Source organism: Moschus berezovskii, chromosome 7 (assembly GCF_049115385.1).
Source record: "Moschus berezovskii isolate FMDL1 chromosome 7, NW_MosBer_1.0, whole genome shotgun sequence".
In the NCBI taxonomy this organism is placed as follows: domain Eukaryota; kingdom Metazoa; phylum Chordata; class Mammalia; order Artiodactyla; family Moschidae; genus Moschus; species Moschus berezovskii.
The window spans coordinates 68986072-69002390 of NC_142466.1; the positions used below are offsets into that span (position 1 = coordinate 68986072).

At 42.0% G+C, this 16319-nt stretch overlaps 1 protein-coding gene across 1 annotated transcript in view; it reads left to right on the forward strand.

Moving 5' to 3' along the window:
- Positions 1–5718: 5718 nt before the first annotated feature.
- The window catches only part of FRMPD1 (FERM and PDZ domain containing 1), a 162646-nt gene continuing 152045 nt past the window's right edge, over positions 5719–16319 (forward strand). The window contains exon 1 of the mRNA XM_055427075.2: positions 5719–6034. The gene's annotated coding sequence lies outside the window, so the exon portion shown is untranslated. The remainder of the gene's footprint in view (positions 6035–16319) is intronic.

Sequence of the window (16319 nt, forward strand, 5' to 3'; positions counted from 1 at the left end):
GTAGGAATATATTTTGCTCTAGCATATTAAATTTGAATAGCTATATGCTGTTTTTACAAATTGTGAGTGAAGGAAGTGCCAATAAAGGCCAGACCTTAATCTGTGAGTTGTTCTTGTTTAGTCACTCAGTCACGTCTGACTCTTTGCAACCCCATGGACTGTAGCACCTCAGGCTTCCCTGTCCTTCACCATCTCCTGGAGCTTGCTCAAATTCATGTCCATTTAGTTGGTGATGCCATCCAGCCATCTCATCCTCTGTTGTCTGCATCTCCTGCCTTCAGTCTTTACCAGCATCAGGGTCTTTTCCAGTGAATCAGTTCTTCGCATCAGGTAGCCAAAGTATTGGAGTTTCAGCTTTATCAGTCCTTACAATGAATATTCAAGATTGATTTCCTTTAGGATTGACTGGCTTGATCTCCTTCTGTCCAAGGGACTCTCAAGAGTCTTCTCCAGCACCACAGTTCAAAAGCATCAATTCTGTGGCTCTCAGACTTCTTTATGGTCCAACTCTCACATCCATACATGACTACTGGAAAAACCACAGCTTTGACTATATGGACCTTTGTTGACAAAGTAATGTCTCTGTTTTTTTAATACACTGTCTAGGTTTGTCATAGCTTTTCTTACAAGGAGCAAGTGTCTTAATTTCATGGCGGCAGTCCCCATCTGCAGTGATTTTGAAGCCCAAGAAAATAAGGTTTGTCACTGTTCCCATTGTTTTCCCATCTATTTGCCATGAAGTGTTGGGACTGGATGCCATGATCTTTGTTTTTGAATGTTGAGTTTTAAGCCAGCTTTTTCATTCTCCTCCTTCACCTTCATCAAGAGCCTCTTTAGTTCTTCTTTGCTTTCTGCCATAAGGGTGGTGTCATCTGCATATCTGAGTTTATTGATATTTCTCCCAGCAATCTTGATTCCAGCTTGTGCTTCATCCAGCCTGGCATTTCACATGATGTACTCTGCATATAAGTTAAATAAGCAGGATGACAATATACAGCCTTGATGTACTTTCCCAATTTGGAATCAGTCTGTTGTTTCATGTCTGGTTCTAACTGTTGCTTCTTGACAGGTTTCAGGTTTCACAGGAGGCATGTAAGGTGGTCTAGTATTCCCATTTCTTTAAGAATTTTCCATAGTTTGTTGTGATCCACACAGTCAAAGGCTTTAGCATAGTCAGTGAAGCAGAAGTAGATATTTTTTCTGGAATTCTCTTGCTTTTTCTGTGATCCAACGGATGTTGGCAATTTGATCTCTGGTTCCTCTGCCTTTTCTAAATCCATCTTGAACATCTGGAATTTCTTAGTTCATGTACTGTTGAAGCCTAGCATGGAAACTTTGGAGCATTACTTTCCTAGTGTGTGAAATGAGTGCAATTATGTGGTAGTTTGAATGTTCTTTGGCATTGCCCTTCTTTGAGATTGGAACGAAAAGTGATCTTTTCTAGTCCTGTGGCCACTGCTGAGTTTACCAAATTTACTGGCATATTGAGTACAGCACTTTCACAGCATCATCTTTTAGGATTTGAAATAGCTCAGCTGAAATTCCATCAGCTCCACTAACTTTGTTTGTAGTGATGCATCTGAAGGCCCACTTGAGTTTGCACTCCAAGATGTCTGGTTCTAGGTGAGTGATCACACCATCATAGTTATCTGGATCATTAAGATCTTTTTCATATAGTTCTGTGTATTCTTGCCACCTCTTCTTAATATCTTCAACTTCTGTTAGGTCCATACTGTTTCTATCCTTTATTGTGCCCATCTTTGCGTGAAATGTTCCCGTGGTATCTCTAATTTTCTTGAAGAGATCTCTAGTCTTTCCCATTCTATTATTTTCCTCTTTTTCTTTGCATTGATCTCTGAGGAAGGCTTTCTTATCTCTCCTTGCTTATCTTTGGAACGCTGCAATCAGTTCAGTTCAGTTCAGTCTCTCAGTCGTGTCCGACTCTCCGCGACCCCATGAATCACAGCACGCCAGGCCTCCCTGTCCATCACCAACTCTGGGAGTTCACTCAAACTCATGTCCACAGAGTCGGTGATGCCATCCAGCCATCTCATTCTCTGTCGTCCCCTTCTCCTCCCGCCCCCAACCTTTCCCAGCATCAGAGTCTTTTCCAGTGAGTCAACTCGTCGCATGAGGTGGCCAAAGTATTGCAGTTTCAGCTTTAGCATCAGTCCCTCCAATGAATCAGATGGGTATATATTTCCTTTTCTCCTTTGCCTTTAGTTTGAACAAACTCTGAGAAATTGGGTAGGACAGGGAAGCCTGGCATACTGCAGTCTGTAGGGTTGCAAAGACTTGGACACAACTTGGAAACTGAACAACGACAACAAAAAACTAAATGTAAGATCTGAAACCATAAAACTTCTAGAAGAAAACACAGGTGGTTAACTCTTTGACATTGATCTGGGTTAATATTTTTTGGACATGTTCTCTCAGGTGAAGGAAATAAAAACAAAAATAAACAAGTGGGACTACATCAAACTAAAAAGATTTTGCACAGTGAAGGAAGTTACCAACAAATGAAAAAGTCATGTACTGAATGGGAGAAGATATTGCAAACAATGTAGCTGATGGGGGGTTCATATAGAAAACGTTCAAAGAACTCATACAATTCAACATCCCTTCCACCCAAAAAAACCTAATTAAAAAATGGGAAGATAATCTGAATAAACATTTTTCCAAAAAAGACATACTGATGATGAACAGGTACATGAAAAGATGCTCAACATCACTAATCATCAGGGAAATGAGAATCAAGATGAGACATCACCTCACACCTGTAAGAATGGCTATTATCAAAAAGACAATGAATAACAAGTGTTGGTAAGGGTGGAGAAAAGAAACCCATGTGCAGTGTCAGTGGGGACAAAAAATTGGCCCAACCACTGTGGAAAGTAGTATGGAGAGTCCTCAGAAAATTAAACATGGAGCTACCATACAATCCAGTGATTTCACTTCTGGGTGAAAAATATTAGAAAAGATCCATACACTGCCATGTTCATTACAGCATTATTTATAATAGCTGAGATACAGAAGATGAATGGATAATGAAGAAATGTATAAATACGCAATGGAATATTACTCAGCCATAAAAAGAATGGACTCTTGCCATTTCCAGCAACATGGATGGACCGAGAGGGCATTAAGCAAAGTGAAATCAGAAAGAAAGAAAAAGACAAATACCACATGGTTTCACTTATAGGTAAAATTTAAAACAAACAAATGAACAAACAAAATAAAACAGAAACAGAGTCATAGACGCTGAGAACAAATTGATGATTGTTGAAGAGGAGGGGGTTTGGGAGAGAAGAGAAATAGGTAAGGGAGATTAAGAGATACAAAAGTCTTGTGAAATAAATGTGTCACATGTATAAAATGTACAGTGTGGGGAATATAGTCGATAGTTATATAATATCTTTTGGCATACAGATCACATATTGCAATGATCATTCTGAAATGTACAGAAATATTGAATCACTATTTTGTATAACAGGAATTTACATAATCTTGTAGGTCAACTATACTTCAAAAACAAACTCATAGGAAAGGAGATAGGATTTGTGGTTGCCAGAGATGGGGTGTGTCGGTGGGGTAATTGAATGAAAGCATTCAAAAAGTAAAAACTTTAACAAGTGGTGCTGGGAAAACTGGTCAGCCACTTGTAAAAGAATGAAACTAGAACACTTCCTAACACCATACACCAAAATAAACTCAAAATGGATTAAAGATCTAAATGTAAGACCAGAAACTATAAAACTCCTAGAGGAGAACGTAGGCAAAACACTCTCCGACATAAATCACAGCAGGATCCTCCAAGACCCACCTCCCAGAATATTGCAAATAAAAGCAAAAATAAACAAATGGGACCTAATTAAAATCAAAAGCTTCTGCACAGCAAAGGAAACTCTAAGCAAGGTGAGAAGACAACCTTCAGAATGGGAGACAATAATAGCAAATGAAGCAACTGATAAAGGATTAATCTCCAAATTATACAAGCAGCTCCTGCAGCTTAATTCCAGAAAACTAAGTGACCCAACCAAAAAATGGGCCAAAGAACTAAACAGACATTTCTCCAAAGAAGACATAAAGATGGCTAATAAACACATGAAAAAATGCTCAACATCCCTCATCATCAGAGAAATGCAAATCAAAACCACAATGAGATACCATTTCACACCAGTCAGAATGGCTGCTATCCAAAAGTCTACATGCAATAAGTGCTGGAGAGGGTGTGGAGAGAAGGGAACCCTCTTACACTGTTGGTGGGAATGCAAACTAGTACAGCCACTATGGAGAACAGTGTGGAGATTCCTCAGAAAACTGGAAATAGAACTGCCATATGATCCAGCGATCGCACTCCTGGGCATACACACCGAGGAAACCAGAATTGAAAGAGACACATGTACTCCAATGTTCATTGCAGCACTGTTTATAATAGCGAGGACATGGAAGCAACCTAGATGTCCATCTGCAGATGAATGGATAAGAAAGCTTTGGTACATATACACAATGGAGTATTTCTCAGCCATCAAAAAGAATGCATTTGAATCAGTTTTAATGAGGTGGATGAAATTGGAGCCAATTATACAGAGTGAAGTAAGCCAGAAGGAAGAACATCAATACCGTATATTAACGCATATATATGGAATTTAGAAAAATGGTAACCTGAACCCTGTATAAGAGACTGCAAAAGAGACATAGGCATTTAGAACAGTCTTTGGGACTCTGTGGGAGAGGGTGAAGGTGGAATGATTGGAGAGAATGGAATTGTAGCATGTATATTATCATAAGTGACCAGTCCAGGTTCGACGCATAAATTTTCCTCTGTTCAAAAAAAAATAAATAAATAAATAAAGATGCACTGTCAAAAAAAAAAAAAAGTAAAAACTTCCAATTATAAGATAAATAAGTTCTAGGGATGTGATATACAATATGATAAATATAACACTACTATATGTTATATATGAAAATTGTTAAGAGAGTAAATCCTAAGAATTGTCATCACAATGAAAAAATGTTTTTTTTCTATTTCTTTAATTTTGTATCTACATGAGATGGTGAATGTTCACTAAATTTATTGTAATACGTTCATGATATATGCCAGTCAAATTAGTAAACTGTTTGACTGAAGCATATATAATGCTTTATGTCAATTATATTATAGTAAAATTGGAATAACTAAATTAAAAACAAATAAAATTAAAAATTAAGAAAAGCCTCCACTAACTCTCCTGTGCTGGCTTAGCTATGTGTCTACATGACCTGTTCCTACTCCTGGGAGAGTGTCAAAGCACTGAGCACAATGTTTTGCCATTGTTATGTGATCTTCTCCATCCCTTAAAAAGAATAGCCATCATGTCTTACTCATTTTTAATCTCATAGTACCTCGCAGATGGGAACTGTTCAGTAAGTGCCTCCTAGGTAAATGCTTGTTGTCAAATAAGTTGATTTGAGGAATGGTATCAAAGCTTTTGTTGTTGGGTAACCTGAAATTGTAAGCCTAGAAAAGACTTAGAAATCTGAGACATTATAAATGACTCATAGGCTCTGCTTCCTTCTCAACCTGATGGACTTGGAAGACATGCAGTGACTGATATACATAAACGTCACATGCATCTCTACACAGTGTGTATTTCCAAGTCACATGACACCCATTCCTCTGCAGGGAAAGAGCCCCGGGCCAGCTGAGTTAGGTTAGTGCACTATGGGTGAGCCTTACAGGCTGCTGGCACACCTCAAGAGGGTGTGGATTTTGTGTCAAGTGTAGGAAAGCCAACTAGGGCAGAGAGTATGAAAACCAGTTGGGAGAAGGATGACACCCCAGGGAGATGCATCTCCTGTTCAGCAGTTCTAGTGTCAACTCTTTCATTCATGAGCTGTGTGATCTTAAACAGTGTCTTCCTTTTTGTAGGCTCCAGTGTCCCTGTTTGTAAAATGAGGGTTTGGATTGGCTGGTCTTTAAAGTCCCTTCCAGGATTGATGCTCTGGGACTCTGTGAAGTGTGAAGACTGTAGACATCAGTGGAAGGAAGCAGGTAAGTGTGTATTAGGAGCATGTGGCAATCAGCCATCTGTTCCAGGCCTTCAGCAGAAGGGAGCCAAGCTAGTATACAGATTTGCTTTAAGGCACCCTAGAAGTGGAGATATCTCAGGCACAATGGCTCACCGTTGTGTCTTAAGGATCTAACTCAGGTCTGTCAGAAGGAAGCATTTCCAAGGATTGGAGTGGGGGTGGGTGGGTGGCAGAGCAGTGTTAGTTTTCACTTCATAATAAAATGATCACATTTGGGACAAGTTTTTATGTTTTTTAGCCAATAGTTTTGATTAATTTTTTTGCACTGAAATTATCCCAAATTTGAGTGTTGGAAATGATGCAAAGAGTACCACCTGGAACTTAGCTGGGGGAGGCATGACAGCAGTGGAGTGTTTTTGAGACCCCATGAACTGTAGCCCACCAGGCTCCTCTATCCGTGAGATTCTCCAGGCAAGAATACTGGAGTGGGTTGCCATTCCCTTCTCCAGAAGTGTTTTTGAATGGAACTGTTAAGTGGATAAATTGAGGTGTTTTTTTTTTTTTAGTTTGAGGCTGTGAACCATCAAGTCATAGAAACTCATAGAAACTTGCCTTCGCCAAGTGAAAAAAAATCCAGTTTCCTATGAAGTCTTAAATGGGTGGTAGTGCCTTTGATAATTAAATGAAAGATTCCTTGAGAAGCATAAAGAAAAGTATATATATATATACATATATATATATATGCCTAATTGAATAACTACTTCATAACCAACTCTTACTAGGTCTAGTACTCTGGTGTCAGGATCTCTGAGAGGTGTATGGAAACTCCCACCTTTGTTCTGAAGTAACTGGAAGTACATAGGCACACGGTGCGCTCAGGAAGTCAACCTTCTGGCTCAGGATAACTCCTTTCAAGTCTGGTTCTTCCTTTGTGTTGACCAAGAGTTTCCTCATCTTCTTTGAAAAATGCCTGTGTAATGATTCACTTGGGTTCAGAAAGATGAATGCATAATCTCTTAATTCTTGAGGGTGTTTGGGTTTGAATGCTGGTGGACAAAGCACAAGACAAGTGTTGGTGTGGCAAAGTTCCGTTTTTGGTTGTCAGGATTAAGTTGAGCCAGGAGCAAAGTAAAGCCCCTCCTGAGGGGACCAGCCAGATGCAGAAAGAATGAAAGGAAATGGACCTCCAGGAAGAGGAGCCAAAACACAGAAATAGTAATAGTTAAATTCACTGACTGTTTACTCTGTGCCAAGCAGGATTCCAAATCACAGTGATCGTAATCATAATTACACTATTAATAGTTCTCACACCTGCCCTCTGAGGCAGCCTCTCTTATTCCATTTTCTAAATGGAAAACTCAGGTACAGAGGGGTTAAATAGTCACCCAAGGAGAATCAGGTGGTGACTGTAGAGCCGGGATACAGAGCCAGGTAGTTGGGCTGTAGGGTCCTTGCTGTTTAGCCCTGTGCCCTGCTGCATCCATAACCTTTCAAGGTCATATACAACTCTCACAGTCTGGGGCTGGGGAAGTAATGGGTTTTGTGGAGTGTTCGTGAACTGAATGGAACCCAACAGACCCAGCCTGTGCCTACCTGGACTCTGTGGGAGGCTCTGTTTGACTCAGCGCAGTACTTGAGAGGAGCAGAATGCTAGCTGGTCTCTGGGGGTTGACAGCTGAAGCCCAGTCCGACCAGCAGACGTGGGATCATGTGCAGAGTTCCCTCTTACTGCACAGACTTGGGGAGGAAAACCATGGGTATAGAAGAGCCCAGAGCTGGGGGATGTGAGGGAGCAACCTTCTGGTTCAATAGCATGTACCGAGAACCCTCTGCACCAGCCCCTTTACTGGCCACTGGCCACTGTGGATACAGAGTTGGATTGTCCATATTCCGTGCCCCGGAGGAGCTCTATGCTAGTATTGGGAAGGGCTACCTAGCTGATGGGACCCAGAAAAGTGCCTTAGGACCCCTGTCCTGCTTTGCAGGGCCAGAGAAGACTAATTCTCAATCCCATTGTCTTTCTTACAAAGTTTTTAAAACTCAGTTCATTCCCACTGACTGTATTCAAGAGATGAGTTATGTAACTTTCAGGCCTCTGGATGAACTTTCTGGATCAAGAATGTAGGGCTAAGATGGTGGCAAGGCCGGGTAGACAGAACCTGGAAAAGGGCTCTACAATTAAAATGGCTAGAGAGATGGTTGGATAAGAGAAAGGAGGAGAAGAAAGATAGCTGTTCATATGTTCACAAAACATTACTGCTGGTGCTAAATCGCTTCAGTCACGTCTGACTCTTTGCAACCCTATGGACTGTAGCTCCCCAGGCACCTCTGTCCATGGGATTCTCCAAGCGAGAATACTGGAGTGGGTTGCCATTTCCTCCTCCAGGGGATCTTCCTGACCCAGGGATCAAACCCACATCTCTTAAGTCTCCTGCATTGGCAGGCAGGTTCTTTACTACTAGTGCCACCTGGGAAGCCCCACATGAAGCCCCCCATTGAAGTAGAAACACTAGGACATATTTACCCAGTAGGGAGGAGAGGACATTTAGTCTCTGTGTTAATTATGGAACCATCTTTTGGGTCAAGTGTCTTAAGTGATGAAGCAATTTTGGCAGACTAGGGACTCATTTGGTGATGAGTGATGAAGGTGATGTCTGTCTGGTTTGCCTGGATTGTCCCAGTTTATGCTTGTTATACTGCTGGCATTATTTATTTATATCGCCTTGTTTTATTCTAAAAAGTATCCTGGTTTGGATGGTAAATTTTATGGTCATGATGCCCAAGGACCAAAAAACACCTGCATTTTTTCTGGTGGGCTTGAGTTCTGAATTTTAAGACCAAAGAGATTGAAGTATAAACATCTCTTGCTAGATAGCCTTTTCCTCTGTTACCATCATGGCTGAATATGGTCAAAACTCAGTCCTTTCCCCCCTTAGCCTGGCTGGAAAATGTAAAACTAAAATTTACTCTAAAAATTAATAGAACCTCTCCCCACTTCCAGAAATCTCTTTAGAAATAGAAAAACATGGGCAAGGTACAAATTCATTCAGCTTTTGCCATAGATCTCTTTGACTAGCTTCAGTTAGACTTCAGTTCAGTTCAGTCCCTCAGTTGTGTCCAACTCTCCGCGACCCCATGAATCAAAGCACGCCAGGCCTCCCTGTCCATCACCAACTCCCGGAGTTCACTCAAACTCATGTCCACAGAGTCGGTGATGACATCCAGCTATCTCATTCTCTGTCGTCCCCTTCTCCTCCCACCCCCAATCCCTCCCAGCATCAGAGTCTTTTCCAGTGAGTCAACTCGTCGCATGAGGTGGCCAAAGTATTGCAGTTTCAGCTTTAGCATCAGTCCTTCCAATGAACACCCAGGATTGATCTCCTTTAGAATGGACTGGTTGGATCTCCTTGCAGTACAAGGGACTCTCAAGCGTCTTCTCCAACACCACAGTTCAAAAGCATCAATTCTTCGGCGATCAGCTTTCTTCACAGTCCAGACTTATCAGTTCTCAAATCTTTTAGTTCTCCTCCACTTAAAGTTCTGGGGCCCACAGTAGACAGAGGCTGGAGTAGGGTGCTGGTAGGCAACCACAGATGTTGAGGGGTCCTGTCAGCCTCTCACATGTCCTCCTGTTCTATAGGACCCTGGTCCTTGAGGTGTCATCTCCTGACTCCTCGGGGAAGGGAGGGAGGAGAGTTATTTTCTCATGTGGAGCCACCCCTGGAGATCCACTTGAAACATAGTCACTGTGACTGTATCAATTGTTAGAAACTAGCAAAAGAATCAAGGAAAAGGAATGAAACTGGTGCTGTTTCATGAAATTTAATTGAGCATTGCCCTGCTTATTAGCATCCCTTAGCTCAGTTTATGTGGCCTGATTTACAGATGGAAGAAAACAAGGATTTGGGGGCGGAGCCTCTCTTGTGTGTCCTTCGCTGTCTCTCTCCCCTCACTGTTACTTCTACCCTTGCCTGCGTTGTTGTGCTGCTGTTGCTAAAGCCATCAAGCAAGACCTGTGACTGCATGTGACCTTAGTCATCTATTTGTTACAGAAGCATTTTTGAACTGTTTGAATGGCTTCATCACCTCATCCTTTCGGATACAGTTGGAGATTAGGAGGAATAGCAATAGACAATTATTGAGCAGTAGGCCTGTCATTGGAGAAGGCAGTGGCAAGCCACTCCAGTACTATTGCCTAGAAAATCCCATGGATGGAGGAGCCTGGTAGGCTGCAGTCCGTGGGGTCGCTAAGGGTCGGACACGACTGAGCGACTTCACTTTCACTTTTCACTTTCACACATTGGAGAAGGAAATGGCAACCCACTCCAGTGTTCTTGCCTGGAGAATCCCAGGGATGGGGGAGCCTGGTGGGCTTCCGTCTATGGGGTCACACAGAGTCGGACACGACTGAAGTGACTTAGCAGCAGCAGCAGCAGCAGCAGCAGCAGGCCTGTCATAGACGTTGAAGGGAATTACAGGGTCAAGAAATTATAGTCAAAATTCAAAGGGATGCGAAAAGAAGGAGATATTGTTTAGGTTTTGATGCTAGAAGCTCATTGTTTCAAAGATTTACAAGTATGTAATAAAACCATCGGAGAAAGCAATGGCAAGCCACTCCAGTACTCTTGCCTAGACAATCCCATGGATGGAGGAGCCTGGTAGGCTGCTGTCCATGGGGTCGCTACAAGTCAGACATGACTGAGCGACTTCACTTTCACTTTTCACTTTCACACATTGGAGAAGGAAATGGCAACTCACTCCAGTGTTCTTGCCTGGAGAGTCCCAGGGATAGCGGAGCCTGGTGGGCTGCCGTCTATGGGTCACACAGAGTCAGACACAACTGAAGCGACTTAGCAGCAGCAGCAGCAGCAATAAAACCATGCCAGCTCTTGTTTTCACCTTCTCAACGTAAAACAGCTAAAAAATCACTGAATAATAAGAGACAGCAAAGGTGTGCTTCTTCATGGAGAATACCCCTAGGAATCTTGCTGTTTCAGGGAGACGCTGGTTGTGGGTTTTGTGAATCAGCTTTAAGAGGAGCTAGATGAGCTTGTGACTGGCAGTGATATCTGTAGCTCCTGAATCTGGGATGGAGCAGTCAGTCAGTTCTCATGCCTCCTTCATGTCACATTCACATTACAGAGGCCACGCAGATGGGTTGGAAATGTTTCCCTGCAGGGTCTTTGCTGATCCTCAGTTTCCTCTGATAAGCTGCCTCATTCTTCACATCAAATTCTCTTTAAAACAAAGTGAACTCTGGGTTGATGAAACAACACACTGATTATTTAAGAAACGTGACCTGTGAAGATTATTGAATGTGTGCAGAAGCCTTCCAAATTTTAAACTCTGGGAGATAGAAACCAATTCCAAACCACTGCCATTGCAGAAAACCTTGTTTTCCTTTGCAAATCATGCCTGAGAACTGTCGCTAATAATGACTTATCAACCTTAAAAGCAACCACACTCATAACTTTATCGTAATGATAGAAGTACTGAAAGTATTTACATTTTAACAAAAACAATAGTTAAAATGTATCAAGGGCATATTGTGTACCAGATCCTGCCCTGAGAGCTTTACATGCATTGTCTTGTTTAATCCTCCCAATAAAAAGTATTCTTATGTCAGTCAGTCAGTCAGTTCAGTCACTCAGTCGTGTCCGACTCTGTGCGACCCCATGAATCACAGCACGCCAGGCCTCCCTGTCCATCACCAACTCCCGGAGTTCACTCAAACTCATGTCCATCGAGTCGGTGATGCCATCCAGCCATCTCACTCTCTGTCGTCCCCTTCTCCTCCTGCCCCCAATCCTTCCCAGCATCAGAGTCTTTTCCAGTGAGTCAGCTCGTCGCATGAGGTGGCCAAAGTATTGGAGTTTCAGCTTTAGCATCAGTCCTTCTTATGTAGGCATTATTATATTATTATCCTAATTTTACAGATGAATATTATTACAGCCCAACCTCTCTCCAGACATCAACTGTCTACTCAGCATCTTTGTTTGGATATTTAGTAAGCATCTCAAGTTTAAAGTCCAAAACTCGGCTGCTAACATTCCCTTTCTCTTTCCCCTTCTTCCAGCATACTTGCATTCCTTCAGTGTTCCTCATCTCAGGTAATGGCAACTCCAGCCTTTAAGTTGCTCAGGCCAAAGATCCTGGAATTGTCTTTGACTCCTCACTCACACACCACATCCCACGTGGTTAGAAAATCCTGACGCTGTACCTTCAAACCATGTCGGAATCTGACTGCTTCTCACTCTTTCACTGCTACTACCTGGTTCCAACTACCATCCTCTCTCACCTGGATGACTGCAGTGATCAAGTCTATGCCCTCGTCCCCTTCAAATCTATTCTCTTCACGGAGGCCAGACTGCCTCTGCTAAAAGGCAAGTTCAAAATCCTCCAGTGGTTACTCATCTGACTCAGAGTAGAAATCAAAGCCCTTCCAATGGCTGCAAAGCCTCAGTCAGGGCTAACTTCTTTTCTGATCTTCACCTTGAGTTCACCGACCCTGAATTTTTTGCAGTGTCTTGTGCATATATAAATCTGTGCATTCTTCTGGGAGAAACGATCTAGTGGTTATCAGATTCTTAAAAGACTCAGCACCTCCCCAAAGCTTAAGAATCACTTCTTGGAGGAAACCTCATTCTTGAAAATACAATTTAAGGAAAGCATTTATTCAAATTATAAAATGTTTTGAAAATGATTCTTGATTTGATAAAAGGAATCACTGAAAATGTCTTGTGCATTTACAGTACAATGAAATTAATATGTTTAATTATTTTACTAGACTCTTTGTGACCCAAGCGTATCCATTCTAAGAGGATTCAGAGTATATCTGACTATAGTAAAATCTATGTGTAACAGATAGATGTTTAAGCCTTAGCTAACAGTTCTCTTATTACCATTAATATCAAACCTATATGCACAGTTTGGGGGCTGTTATATGTAAGGTGTTGTATTTGGAAATATTTTTGACATATTTCAGTTCACAGAGCCTAATGTAAAGCTGGGCACAGAATAATGATGTCTATTTTCTGTATGCTCTTCCTGCCTTTACCCCTTATCCTAGAATTTGAATCATTTCACAGATCAGCAAATTGTAAACTGAGATTGGAGCCAAAGTGATTCTCTTGAACAGGGAGAGAGACCAGCAGTGTTTGCAGGTGGATCAGCATGGATATGGGCTCATGAGTCACTGAGACCCCAGGACTCAATCGTCCTCTGCATCTTGACCATTTATAGACTAGAAACCCTGACATATGCCAGGGGTGTTGTGTGGATTAACCAGTAAACCATAATCAGTTATGAAGTAAACATTAATCATTGTTTTCATGGTGAGTTCTGGTCTGGGTTCCTGACCTAGAGAGAGGACCTGCTTGCACAGTAGCCTCTGTTGGAGTTCAGAGCACCCTACAAACCTGTGAGGGATGTATCTTTGTTTGCCATATGTTGGGAGTACTCCAAAGAGTTGTGGAACACTTGATTTTGCACTGGAGACGTGTCCTGTGTGTGACTACAGGGAACCTGGTCCCTTTCTCCAGCACAAGAAGGGTTGCTGTTGAGCAGAGGATTTGTTCTTCTTGGGCCCAGCGGGCAAAACCAGGACCAGTGGGGAGGCAGATATTAGCCCAAGAGTGGGAAGAACTTCAACAATTGGAGCAGTTCAACTGTGGAACCAATGCCTGAAAAGGCAAGGAGTTTTTCCCAGCCATGGAAAAGTTTAAGGAAAGGCTAGATGACTTATTTTCAAATAACTTACTGATTTATTACCTACTGTATGTAGGACATTATGCCGAGTGCTGGAGGAACCCAGATGTGAACTAGACAAGTACTATACTCTTAGCACAGATGTAAGAGGGGAGATAAAATCCATCCATCCATCCATCCATCAATCCAGTGAACCTACAGTGGTCCCTCAGTATTCATGGGAGATTAGTTTCAGGACCTCTGCCCTCCCCACAGGTACCAAAACCCAAGAATGCCCAAGTTCCTTGTGTAAGATGGACAGTACCATCTGCAAAACAGTATAGTCTGCCCTCCACATCTGGGGGTGCAGAACTTTTAGATACAGAGGGCCAACTGTATATTGAGGTATCATAGCACTGGGTGCTATACAGTACTGGATAAAACAAAGAGTTTGTGTGCCTTACAGCTGGTAGATGAGTTTGACAATAAGAACCCCTAAAGCATGAAGTTAATGTCAGTCTTTGAGAATGAAGCTAGGAAAAGTTAACGTGAAATGAAAATCAACTGGCTAATGGCAATGTAATTTTAACTGAAAAAATTTAAACAAAACAAATCATAACAAAACTTTGGCAACTGTGAGGACAGTGTGAAGGGAGTGGTCTGTCTGGAGCTAGAGGACAGGGAGTTAAAGGGAAAGTGTTTGTGAATTTGTTCCTAGCAAGATCTGAACACAGGATCATGGACCAGGGACTGAGAACATCAGGCTGTCACAGCTCAGTGACCCTGGCCATTGAGATCATACCACTCTTACTCTTTTCAAGGAGATCTCTTCTCCTGGCCGACTCCTACTTATCTTCAGGTTTTAACATAAATGTAACTTTCCTGGAAAAGCCTCATCTGTACCCTCACAATACTGAGTAATATTTCTCCTATGTGGCACTTATTCCAGCTGTAATTTATTCATTGTTCCTTTGCATCTCTCTTCCTCACTAGACCAGACGCTGCACGAGGGTAGAAGCCCTGTCAGTCTTATTCACCCCTGTATCCCATTGCCTGGCACATAGAGGCACTCAGTAAATACTTGTCAAATGGCTGGATAAATAAATGAAAGATGGAATAAATCTGATTTCCCAGGAAGATTTTTTCCTATAAGGGAAGAATTTTCTGAGCAGAGAGATGACTTTTATTTCTGGAATTCTTGGAGACCTCACTTACAGCAGGATTCTAACATAAGGTGGAAATGTGAGTGGACAGGAAATGAGCTATGGGACTTCAGAGATGGAATAGCAATGATAGAAGCGGTTATGTAAGAGAGGGCACCTGACCTGAGTACCGGATCAAAGATGGGATTTGGCAAGTGGAACTGAGAAGTAGATGGAAAAGATTATTCCAGCTAGAGATAGACAGCATGAGCAAAGATATCCAGTTTGGAATTCAGAGTGTATGTAGAGGAGCGATGAAACCACATGGGGAGGGCAGGCTGGGATCCCACTGAGGCAGGCAGGATAAAGGGTTTAGACTTATTCATCTATTGGCAGGCTTTGCCATAGAGGGGACCCCTGCATTGCATGGGTGTCAGTTCCTTTTGCAGCTTTTCAAAAGATATGACATGGACAAGGACTGGATGACTTCACGGGAAGGCCAGCTGTCTGTCTCCTTAAATGTCCTCAGATCAGGGATCTCATAGGGTTCAGGTTCTTTCCCTTTATCTGTCAGGCTCAAAAATCTGTTTATCCATACACAAAGGTGGATCAAAGCTCACAAGGCTACCATATATAACCAGGATTGTAATTTAGTAATTCTTAAGGAAAACTAGCATTGCTGCAGGTATCATGTAGTCAAGTCCTAAAATGTTCCAGCCCTTGTAAGCAGATCACATAAAAAGTCATATATAATTAGGTGTTAGTTTGTTAACTCACAAGAAATACATTCCCCAAGGATCCCCAAGTCCAGTAGCTAGGTAGTCATTTCCTGTCGGTAGATTTAGGCGGGAGGCCAAACTATAATCAGTTGCTTGATAAACTTGGATTTTAGAACAAGGGAAACTCACTAGAAGAATGTTTCAAATGAACTTATTTACAAAATAGAAACAGACTCACAGACTTAGAGAATGAATTTATGGTTACAGCGTTGGGGGAAGGGTAGGACGGGAGTGATAGATTGGGAGTTTGAGATGGACATGTGCACATTGCTGTATTTAATATAGATAACCAACAGGACCTACTATATAGCACAGGGAACACTGCTTAGTATTCTGTAGTAAACTAAATGGGAAAAGAATTTGAAAAAGAATAGATACACGCATATGTGTAACTGAATAACACAATGTTGTTAATCAACTATTTGTTGTTTAGTTGCTAAATTGTGTCCAACTGTTTTGCAACCCCATGGACTGTAACCCACCAGACTCTTCTGTTCATGGGATTTCTCCAGGCACAAATACTGGAGTGGGTTGTCATTTCCTTCTCCAGGGGAATCTTCCTGACCCAGGGATCAAACCCTGGTCTCCTGTGCTCCAATATAAAATAAAAATTAAAAGAATGTTTCTAGACATCTGACCTCTGTAATAGGCAGGTACTTGTCACCAGAATTACCTGGATCACATTTTTAACCAGAACCCC